A 13,950-nucleotide genomic window follows, 5' to 3' on the forward strand; every position below is an offset into this window, starting at 1 on the left:
TCAACTATTGCATTTTGGTAATTTTCCTTCTTTATCAGTTTGCTGATAGTTTAATATTCAAAATAGGATGTGAAATAGTGATAAAAAGTAATTTTAATGAATAAGAACATTGAGACAGCATGATTTAATATTTTCATGTTGGATTTACATAATTTCCCAGTTATCATTTCTATAACTAAATAAGATTTCTTTAACTTTCTCTCACAATGTAACTGATAATAAAAATGGTGAAAAATAACTGAAGCATATGATATATATTATCTGATTATAAAATATAATTTTAAAAGATTCTGTCAATGAATTTTAAACTGTCCCCTTTGGGTATCTCTGTACATAGAACAGCCTTAGACCCTCCTGTCGTTTCTGTTTCCATTTAGTTTTGGAAAGTTACATGCTTCGTTTTATATCCATTATTTATCAATGTGTAAAGATAACGGATTCTTCCAGGGTATGTTGTTGTGAGTTAAAGTATTATATCTTAGAACGAGAAGAGGAATACTAAATCTTAGAAAGTTAATATGATGAAGTAGCCCATCGACAATCTCCAACCAGAATCCCATTGTTGTTGGCATTATCTGAGTGTTTCAGAAGATCCATGTGATGGAGGTAAGATAGTTAAACAGTAGTTAATCAACATGTCTAAACATCTTTATTGTTATGCATACTGTCCCAGACTTGAGGAATTTGAGAATATACCTGTGGTCCCTTAGAAAACAGTGAGAAGTTTACTTAGGAAAAAATTGGTTCATTTATTGAGCCTTGTTTGTATAATACCTGTTATTCTATACACATGTGTAAGAACAAGTAAGTGAATATCAATTTCATGAAAATTAAATTATATCTGCTAATGAAATAATGATCCTAACTAGGACTATCAGTTACCAACCTTTCAAATGCATAACTGTTGGAAATTCAGGTAAAATGAAATTTTTGCTATAAAGAAAGAAATTTTGCAAAAAGAAAATCTAATTGACAATAAAATTAGGTATATATGACTGATAAATTCTAATTATATATTTTACCTGGTGTTACCAAATTTGCTTAACTGTTATATCTATAATGTGTTGCTATCTTTGAGAAGTGTACATTTTGGAAAAAAATTGAAAACTGCTCATTTGAAATACTGGTCTGAACTTGTTTTGGTTTATTGTTTGGTGCTGTTGTTGGGTCGTCTCCTTCATCTCTCACAGGGAAACACATCTCAACCAATCTAACTGAAGGTGGAGAAAGTATCATCCATCTCCTCCACACCCACCTTCACATTTACTAAACATCACACATAGACAGAATAGTCAGAGAAGAAAGAACTACTGATTCCCAATGACTTATTCACTTCACTAATCCATCAACATGTCACACCACAGCAGCAGTCATATTGGAGTATTAATAATACTAGAGAATACTGGGAATTTACACAATAAAGGTGAGTATGTTCCTGCTATTTCTGACACCTAAATCAGACTATCTGAAAATCTAAGAAATAAAAAAAAAAAAATAAATAAATAAGAAAAATAGCCAGAGAATTAGATTTATTAGTTAGATAGAAAGCTGTAACATTCTGAAGAATTTTGCCAAACATATCTAGTAGTAAATAATTTTCTCATATTCCTTGGAAAATTTCATATATTCTGCGAAAAATATATTGATAATAAATTAGATTTAGTTTCTGTTGAAGAATTTGTTCTTTTATCAGGTTAAACAAGTTGGAAGATGTTCTTAATGAAAAAAGCTGTGCTATTGCTGGGACCATATATCTAATATATCAGTAGTACTGCACCAGCAGGAAAATAACTCTGTTGGATATTTTTAGACATTTTCCTCTTCTATTTCTTGCTTGGAAGGTTTATTGATCAGCTGTAATGTCTCCTTCTAATGCTTAGCCTCAGGCCTTATACAAGTGAGAAACTGTACACAAAGAATTGTTTCTTGCGTTAGTTGTTGGCCTTTAATTCCTTGGTGGGGCATGGAGAGCCAGCAATTTTGCATAAATAGGGGAAAAAGAAAAACAACATTATCACATTTAAAGTCATTTCTTTATTGTTATTACTCAGCTCAATGACCCTGCTCTGCTGGCCAGACGGTCATGTCAGCCTTCTGCATATTCTACCAATAATAACGTGGTTAATGCCCTTAGCAGATCTCTGCTTCTTCCACCTATCACTTCCTCTTTTCACTACCCTCCCTTCCCCCACCGCACCAACTCCCTTCCCTCACCGACCACTGTTAAGCTGCTTCAATTTACACTCTACAATGGAGATGAGCAGAAATTCACTCCCATACAGCTTACCTCAATTTATTCTTTGTTATTTCATTTCAATTGAAGCAGGCAGATTTCTTATTCCTATAGAAACATTGCGGATATACCTACACACAGACATGTATACATAAATATGCCTCTTTACGTGTGTGTGTATATGTGCATGTATGTAAAGCCATATTTATGTATGTATGTATATATATGTTTGTGTGTGTTTATATATGTGTGTGCTTGTACTGAAATAATGCATGCATATAGACACATATACACACATACACAAACATTCACCTATGCACAAACCAACTTATGTTCAAAAATACACATGCAGAAGTTCCTTCCTACATGAACACACACACACACACAGGAGAGAAAATATACATAACTTTTCAGATCTGTTTATGTAGAATGTATGAATATTTCTTTAACACATACGAGAAATAAGTATTGGATATATTGTTTTCATGATGCTTGTATATAGATATACATGTGTAAATGCATACAAACATTCACACCTGCATACAACATAAGCATATACTCACACACACACACACACACACACAAAGGTTTATGCAATTTTAAGTGGATATTTATGCAAGGACATATACAGAAACATAGCTTTAATATATAAGAGAGTGTGTGTTATATATCAGTCGTACTTTTTTCTGAAATTATTTTTCTTCCTAAATGCATCCAACCTTCAGATATTCAGTGTATAAAAATAGAACATGGTGTTTTACCTCTACCCACCCATGCTCTCTAACTTTAATTTAATTTCTAATTAGCTAGCAGCTTCTTTGTTTTCCACCCTCTTTATTATTTCAATTACACATCCTTTTGTTCTGCTCCACAAGGTTGCAGTTGTTCAATGTTTTCAGCTTGACCTACCTGTTAAGTGTTGTGAACAGCAGCAGCTATAGCAGGTACTTTCCGGAGAACATGCTTTCTTCATCAGTTTCAGGTGAACGGGGGTGGGGAGGGATAAAATAATTCTCGATTCGAACGAACAATCAAATGGAACTGGTCTTGGGAGGAGAGTCTGAACTAGTTTCTCCAGGGATTGGTTCCTATCACACTAGACAAATGTTTACTTCTCTAACTCAGAATGAAGGTCTTTCCTCTGTGTGTGTGTGTGTGTGAAGTACAGGTGTTTTGGAAGAATTGAATATCTAGAGATTTTCCCAAAATGATGAGACTGGTGGAGATTTTAACATGTTATTTAATGTGTGTTAGTTTGGTCCTTTCTAAGTAGTTTGGATGATCTTCAAGAATCATATAATACAGACAACAGCACACGACTGAAAACATTAAGTTATGAGGGTTATATATCACTGACAACACGGACTATGGTACTGATAAACAATGATATGGTACTGATAAACAATGATATGGTACTGATAAACAACACTATACGAGTTGCGGTCTGTGGCTACTATTCAGATCTGTTGATCATTTATCACTGACAACACTGTAGTACAGCCAGTCAACACTATGGTACTGATAGTCAATACTAGGGCACTGAAAGATAACACTATAATACTGATAGACAATACTATAGTACTGACAGATAGCACTATAATATTGACTGACAACATTATAGTACTGATAGACAACACTATAATACTGACAGACAGCATTATTGTACTGACAGACAACACTGTAGCATTGACAGACAACACTATAATACTGATAGACAACACTGTAGTACTGACAGACAGCACTACTGACAGACAATGAGCGTTAGGCCTCACAGGGGCAAAGTGGCTGAGTTTCTTTTGAGTGTTGGGCCTCATGGAGGTAATTACCAACACATTTTGCATTATGTCGTGCTTGAGAAGAAGACCCCTCAAGCTGAGCAAAATTGCAGTCATGGCAGATACTGGTGTTATGCAAATGGCACATAAAAGCACTCATTATACTTTTGGAGTGGTTGGCATTAGGAAGGGCATCCAGCCATAGAAAGCCATGCCAAATCAGACTGGAGTCTGATGCAGTCTTCCAGCTTACTGGCCCCAGTCAAACCATCCAACCCAAGCCAGCATGGACAACGGACATTAAATGATGATGATGATGACAGACAATCCTATTATACTGACAGACAATATTCTTTTCTACTCTAGGTACAAGGCCCAAAATTTTCTGGGGAGGGGACCAGTCGATTAGATCAACCCCAGTACACAACTGGTACTTAATTTATCAACTCCAAAAATGATGAAAGGCAAAGTCAACCTCGGCAGAATTTGAACTCAGAACATAAAGACAGATGAAATACCGCCAAGTATTTCGCCTGGCATGCTAACATTTCTACCAGCTCGCCGCTTTACTAACAGAGAATATTATGGTACTGAAAGACTCTAGTAGTGATATAGATAAAACTATAATACTGACAGACAACACTATGGTACTAGCAGACAAGGCTATAATACTGAAAACTTTCTCTAACAGGCAAGCACCTAATCTCGTTGTTAAAATGAGTTGAGAGAATGATGAGATTACAATCTAATTTGCAAAGTACCATGTAAACAACTTTGTTTCTGCATCAAATTGAAGCTCCTTCTCTGTGTCTGAACTAGTTCCATGTGTTCAGATTCAGGGATATATTAAGCAAACAATATTTGACAATATCATTTGATATGTTGATTCAACAATAATGTCTTACGATTTGGCGTCTGTGGTTACTTTTCAGATCTGTTGATCATTTACATTGCTTCCATTATGTATGAGGCCAAAAACTCCAAACTAAATCTGTTTGATTCACGATCTTGCAAATATTTAGAACCAAGACATTCATATTCTATAAATGAATTAATAAATTTTAATGATTTATTAACATTGGAAGAATTCTAGATGTGATATAATTTAATGTCCTTGCTATAGTATTTACCATCAAGCCATTACTATAAAGCTGGCAACTGGTACAAAACTGTCCATTATGGCTTCTCTCAGTTAAGTATAGTTGTCCAAGTTGAAGCAATGAAATGGTATCGTTGGCACCAGCTGCTGGAATTATTGGAAAACAGCCATGTTGAATAACTTCAAAATGCTTGAGGGTACCAATGGATTTTCTCTCAAACTTTACCCATACTTTGCTCTCTAGAAGTAATAAATCGGTGATGGAAGCTGGCATTTGACATCCACCTTTTACACTAGTTTCTAATATATGAAATAATAATCTAAAAATAGTAAATATGATATAGCATCATTTTCTATGTTCTTATAGCTGACTCTATCAATTGGTTATATAACTATTGTTCCTATCTGTTTAGGAGCTATGTCCTAATATATAGTATTATATTAATATCTTGGTCAATCATGTCATACCTCATGAACAAGATAAGCTTTGCTTAGTATATAGAAAGAATATTTGCTCTCTTCAAATTATGGATTTTTATTTAATGAATTATTCAGTTAGCCTGAACTTTTGAAATATATGCCTAGATGTTTTGATATGTACAGTGTTGTGACCGTATATAAGGCACAAAATTCTATTTATATTAGTCTGCCTTATTAAATAATGATGTTACCTAATTTATTATAAACTATAATAGTACATTATTGCATTCAATAGTTTAGGACCACTCTCTATATCAATTCCTATCTAACCCATTGCCATGGCACTTTCAGGAAAGTAGTACCTTGTCTAAATAGCAGAGTATTAAATTCACCTCCATGAATCTTCTCAGCAATTGTTTATATACATTTCAGAGAAGAAATGTTGATCTTTCCACTTACAAATACTAATTTTGTAAAATAACAGTTGAACATTTAATTTTTGTTTGAGTTTCATATCTTTCATTTCTTTAAAATACTCAACATATAATATGGCTTGTTGTATGAAGAACAACTTGTTAAACACCATTATGCATTTTTATTTAGCCATTTGTGTATCATAATTAATGCAGAGACACTATGAAAGGCAAATTAAGTGTGGTAGTCATCCCTTATGAATACATTGTGTTTCAAGCCACAAAACTTTGTCAGTAGCAAATGAAAACTGTCCAGTAGTGAAAGTGCTTAGGTATACACTACTGCTTGATTGGGCTTTGCCAGTAGCTTGAACCCATTACTAGCTACATGTAAAGTCAAAATATGTCACTGCTGATATAGGAAAACAGCAATTGAAAACAATCACTGGTGTTGTGATTAGTTGCCTGGCTGAATGAAAATTCATTATATATCACAGGAGCAGTATTAGAATAAAATAGCCATCACTGTTTCTGCATTAAGTATGATACACAGATACAATTTTTAATTCAATACTGCTTCTGTTGCATAATAGGATTTTTTAGTTTTATTTATTTTATATCACAATTTATAAACAATAGCATTGTGGGTGGGGAGGACAGGTTCCCAGTTGGTTGACCATTGGTTTATTGCATTTCCCATGGTGAGAGAATTTCATTCACAAACACTAGTTTATTATCAGTGTTTACCACTTTTGGTAAAATATATAAACATAAACCATCTGCATCATTTTATATCTGCTTGTCATGAGTTGGATGGGTTGCTATGGTTCAGGTCAGTGCTTATCCAAAGTTACTGCCCTTCTAAACAGGCCCGAGGACCACATCTTGCTTGTACTCTCTGTTTTTGACTTGATGCTTTAACTAAATGCTCTTCCTAACATGAACCATTTTCCAAGAGTATACTGGGTATATGTTTTTGTGGCACCAGCACTAGAGAAAGTTTACATGTCCGTGACAAGACTATGGTACCTTCTTAAAGCAATGCTGTCTCCATTCATTTGCTAATCACTTTATAGAATGTTTTCAATGCATTTTATCATGGCACCAGCACTAGTGAAGTTACCTTGTGCCTCACAGGACAACAGAGTCCTCACTACTTTATGATATCTATGTTAATTCCAGGAAAGGTGAACAAGAGATCGAATAAGAGAGACTGATACCAGGAGAACCAGAGTGAGGGAGTGGAAGAAGAAAGAGCATGATGGGAAAAACAGAAAGAACAGATTGAGAGGAGAGAGTGATGGCAGCTACATGTTTGCTGGTAAGAGAGAGAGAGAGAGAGACGCACACACATACACACACACACACACACACACAGATAGACAGTGGGCAATGGTATGAATATGTGAATAATGAATAACCCGGGAGTAAAGGAATGATGGCAGGTTGTAGAGAAGGGTGATGGTAAGGTGCATTGGATAGAGACCGATTTGATGCAATTCCTCAACATACAAGAGATAGAATAATAAATGTGGTGGTGGTGAGGAAGAGACTGAATACAGACAGATCCATTGCCATCCTTCATAACACAGACAGTATGGTATATAGGGAATAGAAGGTGAGTGGTGACAAATGAAAGGGTCAAACAGGAGGTGGGGGAAGTAGATGGAGATTTAGCAGTGACATAATAAGGGAGAGGTAGAACCCAAAGATAAATGTATATCATCATACATCCAGCACTCCATCTCCACCTCCATTTTCATGTCTGTTTCACCATGCTTGCATAAATGAAGGGTTTTCTCCAGCACTACATGTTCCCAAATATTTCCTTTATGGAGCTCAATATTTTGAGATCAACCTGCATCACATCACCTCGTCTTCCAGGGTTTCCTTCTGCCATAGGTTTTTAGTTACTTTGAGTGCTCAGCTTGATAAAGCTTTCCAATTCCCCTTATATTCAAGGTTCTTTCTCAGTCCATTTATTCATGCACATTAACATTACACATTCAGTAAAGCACACCCACTTCATTCCTTTTTAGCTTTCATAAACTCTTTCCATTCAATGCCCATGTCTTGTTACTACACAGCATCATGCAATCTGCCCTTCACTCTGAAAGGGAAACCCTTTGCTGTTAGTAAAGGAACTAGCTTCCAGAACTTCTTCTTTGCTTTAGATACTTTGGCTACTATACTTTCCAAACAACCACCACCACTACTATTTAGGTCTTCTAGATAACATAAGCTATCAACAAGCATTTGAAAGAATTCATTTAACATGTTCTTTTATTACTAACTACATCTACCACATATGAAGCAACATCTCACTTTGTACACAAATGTTATCCAATCTACCCTTCACTCTGTGAAATATTACTGGAGAGATTGTCCACCTGAATGCTACAATTAAATTTATCATAAGATTTATCAGCTTTATTTTAGAGGACCCTCACTTTTAAATAGTTTGCTTTCATTATATTTCTAGGAACTACCATCTTCTATTATGTAGTATAGAGTTAAGAAATGATGATAATAGTGAGAAAAATAAGTGATGTTATGTAGAATTGAAAGCTGTGACTTTATCCATTAGCAAACCTTTGCTAATGGATAAAATTGAAGAGGAAGAAAATTCACTTATGAGAACTAGGATCTTTAACTTATAAAAGAATAGCAAACATAGCTTATGTCAAGCCTGACTTCTAAAAAAATTTGGTTCTTTTATGGACTTGAACAGGTATGGTGATGATTGTAGAGTGGATTAGTAAATATCATATTGGTGTAAGTTGTATCATGTCAATGGAAAAGGTATAAAAAGAAAAAAAAAAAAGATCTCATATTTTCAATTTTTTACCATTAGTTTAACATTTAGTGATAGTAGGAGTGAAACAGAGAGCAATGTTGTAGTTGTTCAAGTCCAAATTAGGTAGGATACAAAATGATGATGGAGAAGTATTACTATCTTTTATTTGATGTGAAAGAGATTCTGTCTTTGCATAATTGTCAGATTTCTTAATATATCAGCAGAAGAATGTTTTAAAGGATAGTAAAAACAGAGGGGCTACAATATCAGGAGACAACCATTTGAATCTAATTTATTGAGTGTTGCATATGAAGCCAATTGACAGACTGTGTACAAGTTTAGAAACTTCCTGAATGTTACAGATATTAGTGTACAAAACAATTGATTTGGTATCAATAGATATTGTTAACGGCTAATATTGGGTGCAGAGCAACAACAGCCTTAAGTGACCATCCAGTGAAGTAACTTACATAACATTTAAATTGTTTTCTCAAGAGTAATGTATTGAGAAATTATTAACTGTCTAGTGACAATGTGAAAAGAAACTATTTAGGTACAGTTATCTTCTACACATACAATCTTCAACTGTCAAATATATTTACTTTGAACAATTCACACAACATTTCTATAGTTACAATTGTCACAAGTTAATAATGTCTTCATCACTAACATTGTCCTCTATTATAAGCATTATTACAGCCTTAATCACCATCATTACTATCTCCATCAACATTATTACATTGATATGTTAATAATCCTTTCTGCTATAGGCACAAGGCCTGAAATTGTTTTGTGTGTGTGTGTGTGTAGGGGGGGGGGCAGTCGATTAGATCGACCCCAGTATGCAACTGATACTTAATTTATCAACCCTGAAAGGATGAAAGGCAAAGTCGACCTTGGTGGAATTTGAACTCAGAACACAAAGACAGATGAAATACTGCTAAGCATTTCGCCTGGCATGCTAACGATTCTGCCAGCTCACCTCCTTATTGATATGTTAATAATGTCTTAATTACCATCATCATCACCACCATCAATATTATTAGAATCACTAGTTAATGATGTCTTAATCACTGCTATTGCTCCCACCTTTATTGTTGTCATACAATTTCTACTAATTTTTCTCTTTTACTTCCTTTATCAACATATAATAATTATCATCATCATCATCATCATCATCATCATTTGTATTTAGACAGGTGGTGAATTGACAGAGTCATCAGAGTGTAACACAAAATATCTCATAGTATTTGTTCCAGTTCTCTGCAATCTAAGTTCAAATCTAGCTGATGTCAGTCTTGGCTTTCCTTCTGTCAGCTTGGTGACTTGATAGAATTGTTAGAGTTCCAGACTCAGATACTTTGTGGAATTTGTTCTGCCTGTTTGCATTCTGTTGCCCAGTTAAACACCACCACCAGCTGGTCCTTGGGGGGGGGCTTTAATGATGGAGTTCACTCTGTTGCACACATTCAGGTCAGGTCGGTGGCTGGAAGTTGATTTCCCCCCCCCCCTCTGTCTCTCTCCAGTCCCCTGGGCTCTGCAAAAATAGGTTCATGAGTGCTGCCATTCATTTCCTGACTAAATGGTAAAAATATCACTCCACCCCATTCCCTGCATCACCTTTTCCTGAGATGGGATTTTGCAGTGTACTCTCTCTTTCTTTTTTCTTATGCTCAGAATTACTCATTAAAGCTAATGAATTATTTCGCCTCTCTGTTGGGTTTAATTTTAATTAGGCATCTCATTTGGATCCTTTTATTAAATATATCAACCCGCCTTTAACTATATTATTTACTGCTATCATTTCACGACCATCATCATCATCATCATCATCGTCGTCGTCGTCAACACTATGCTGTCAATGCTTTATATCATCAACTGCTCCAATAAAATATATTTGTCTAATTAAGAGTTATCTACCCTTTATCAGTGTTTGTGCAAATTTTATCTTTAACTATGAAACGACATTTTGTTTCTACTCTTGAAGAGGCAAACACATCAGATGTGATCAAATATTTTAAGATTAACTCCTCAGTATGTTACTGGTATCTAGAGCATTAGCACCACAATAATGAAAAATGATGTTAACTCTATGGAATTGGTTTAAATCTGTCTCTACCTCCTTTGCTACATTACTGTTGATTTTAATTCTTTGATTCCTTGGTTTGTGGTCATGCTGGAGCCCCGTCTACATGGGCTTTAGTTAATTATATTGACCCCTACTAGTATTTATTTCAATCTGGCATCATTTCTCAATTCACTAAGTTATTCTCTGATATAAAGGGACTCAATACTGTTTGTACTTGCAATCACACACACACACACACACTGTCTGTCTGTCTGTCTGTCTCTCTCTCTCTCTCTCTCTCTCTCTCTCTCTCTCTCTCTCTCTACACACACACACACAATAGATTTCCACACAGCTTCCATTTAAGAAATTTGATTCAAAATGCATTCTCAGCCTGAGACTACAGTAGAAAAAACTTGCTCAAGGTGTTGCACAGTGAGATTGAACCCAGAAACACCATATGATTGCAAAACTTCTTAACCATCTCTGTTATGGCTGCACTTAATGGGAAACATTTACACTTTATCACAGATTTTTAAGTAATATCCATTAACCAATCCTCTCTTACTAATCTACTTAATGGTACCTATTTACCCACTTTTTGCCTCTCCCTGATAAATCTTAATGATTAACCTACAGCAATCCCTCCATTATCATTGTTTGTATCCATTTTCTCCATAATAGCATGGGTTTGATAATTCTACATATATGAATTACTGCATGGTTTACAGAAGCAAAAACTATTCTATTATTAAGAAAGATTAGTTATATTTGATCAATATAAACCTCACACAAGTGACACACTAAAACTCTGAAATTGAGTAAGTACTCATCAATATCCAAACTTCATCTGTAATGTTGATTATCTGAAGATTACATAAATATATTTGAGCATTTTCAGTGCTGTAATACTGTGAAGGCGCATGGCTCAGTGGTTAGAGCATTGAGCTTACAATTCTAAAGGCACAGGACCTAACATTTGGTGTGAGGGGAGTAGTTGATTACATCGACCCCCAGTGTAATAGGTGGTAGTGTGTATCTATGTGCGAGGTAGAGCAGTTGGCTGAACTAACCAAATCATGCATGGCTGGATAACAGTTCTGCCAAAGGGAAATAGTGCTCCTACAGTATCAAAACCCCTCCAGGTCAAATTTAGGAGTCTCATATTTTGCTAACTGTAGTGGCCCTCATAGAATAAAAGTAAACCCTTAGCAAGACATTGGTCATCCTTTCATATATTCATACCCTTAATGCTGTTGAGAAAGGCATGAATGAGACTAATTCACAATCTTTCCTATAAATCTGAACTTTATTCTTATGTCAGCCAAATCTTCCCCATAGCACACCTCACCGAAAGAAAGGGCACTTTGAGTAATGCTTTATTTCTTGCCTGGAAGAAAGAAGTTTACTCAATAAGGGCTAATCTACAGCTAAATTATGACAACAATAATAAAAAATTACATACCTGCCCTTCGAATTTGTTATTCACAGTTTAGAATCTCTCAGCAACCATGGGAGATAACCAGTGTTTTCCTACCATTTTCATCATGAGAGTTAATTTGGTGGGGAAAAACGTCTTTTCTTCTCATCAATTATCTTCAAACATCATAGTGTTGCCTGTTGGCTAAAATGTTCATTCTTTTGCAGTAGCTTTGATAGATTGCATCCAACAGAGAGAAATAGAGAGGGTGAGAAAGAGAAAGAGAGAGAGAGAGAGTGTGTGTGTGTGTGTGTGTGTGTGTGTGTGTGTGTGTGTGTGCACCTGCTTGCACACAAGTGTCTGTGCTTGTGTGTTTGCACATGTATGTGTGCGCATGTGTATGTGTGCACATACGTATATGTGTGTGTGCACACATGTATATATGAGCATGTGTGTGTTTATGTGTGTGTGTGCAAGTGTATGTGTGCAAATATGCATGTGTGTGTGTGTGTGTGTGTGTGTGTGTGTGATTAAAATAAAAAGCTACAGTACATGTCACTGGAAAAATATTGTGAATTTCATTATGGAACTTATTTATATTAATATAAAAATATTCTTTCGTTCAGTTCAGTAATAGGAATTTTAATAAATCCATTTTTTTTTCTCCAGTTATAACTTACATATATAAATGTCAAGTAGAGCAATAGATTCTTTTTCATTTAATCTACTTCTGGTTCATCTTTGTTATATTTTAATTTATGGGAATAATATTTCAATTTTTCTCTTCAGTACATTTTTAATATTCCTATTCTGCTATATTTCATGCACATCATTTAAAACTTTTTTAAAAGACATTTGCTGGCTGCATTTTTAGATTTTATAATACCCTAAGCTCTGGTTATGATCATCATCGTCATTGTCATCACCACCACCACCACCACCACCACCACCTCACTACCTTCGTAATCACAACAAAAGTTGCATTCTTAACAATATGTTTCTAACTGTAAATACACAAATAATAGTTCAAATTTTATGTATTTGAATGGTCAGGAATCAGACAGTGCATCGAGATCTCCCACTCTAGGATGCTTTCAGTCTTGTGTGAGTTCATTTGTTGATGTTTGTTGACTCAGTACTTCTCTCAATCAGCATCCTGACTATTGCCTACTTTTGATATGCACTCCTCATTCCTTTGCTTAATACCCAACAGATATGTATACGAGTCAAGTGTGGTTGTAGAAAACATGAATCAGTGGGGGCATGTTCGAGTTCAGTTGGAACAATGATTGGCAGATGCATTCACTTGTTCATTATCTATATCAACACACACACACATTAAATATATACAGATATATTATATGTACTAGCAGAAACACCATCCTCCAAGTAGTTTTCTGCTAGTATATATCTTTGTTTGTATAAAACTATTGCATAACTGCCTGTATGTGTATGTATATATATATATATATATATATATATATATATATATATCATCATCATCATCATCATCATCGTTTAACGTCCGCTTTCCATGCTAGCATGGGTTGGACGATTTGACTGAGGACTGGTGAAACCGGATGGCAACACCAGGCTCCAATCTAATTTGGCAGAGTTTCTACAGCTGGATGCCCTTCCTAACGCCAACCACTCAGAGAGTGTAGTGGGTGCTTTTACGTGTCACTCGCACGAAAACGGCCACGCTCGAAATGGTGTCTTTTATGT

The 13,950-nt window shown here is 35.2% G+C and overlaps 1 protein-coding gene across 2 annotated transcripts in view; it reads left to right on the top strand.

Moving 5' to 3' along the window:
- The first annotated feature begins 1,175 nt into the window (after positions 1 to 1,175).
- LOC106867371 (protocadherin beta-15) overlaps positions 1,176 to 13,950 on the top strand; it is a 91,548-nt gene continuing 78,773 nt past the window's right edge. The window contains exons 1-2 of one of the 2 annotated variants that reach the window (XM_014912226.2): positions 1,176 to 1,423; positions 7,123 to 7,261. The gene's annotated coding sequence lies outside the window, so the exon portion shown is untranslated. The remainder of the gene's footprint in view (positions 1,424 to 7,122; positions 7,262 to 13,950) is intronic. The other variant, XM_014912225.2, reaches the window with a different exon arrangement.

The sequence above is a fragment of the Octopus bimaculoides genome, chromosome 14 (assembly GCF_001194135.2).
Source record: "Octopus bimaculoides isolate UCB-OBI-ISO-001 chromosome 14, ASM119413v2, whole genome shotgun sequence".
NCBI classification, from domain to species: domain Eukaryota; kingdom Metazoa; phylum Mollusca; class Cephalopoda; order Octopoda; family Octopodidae; genus Octopus; species Octopus bimaculoides.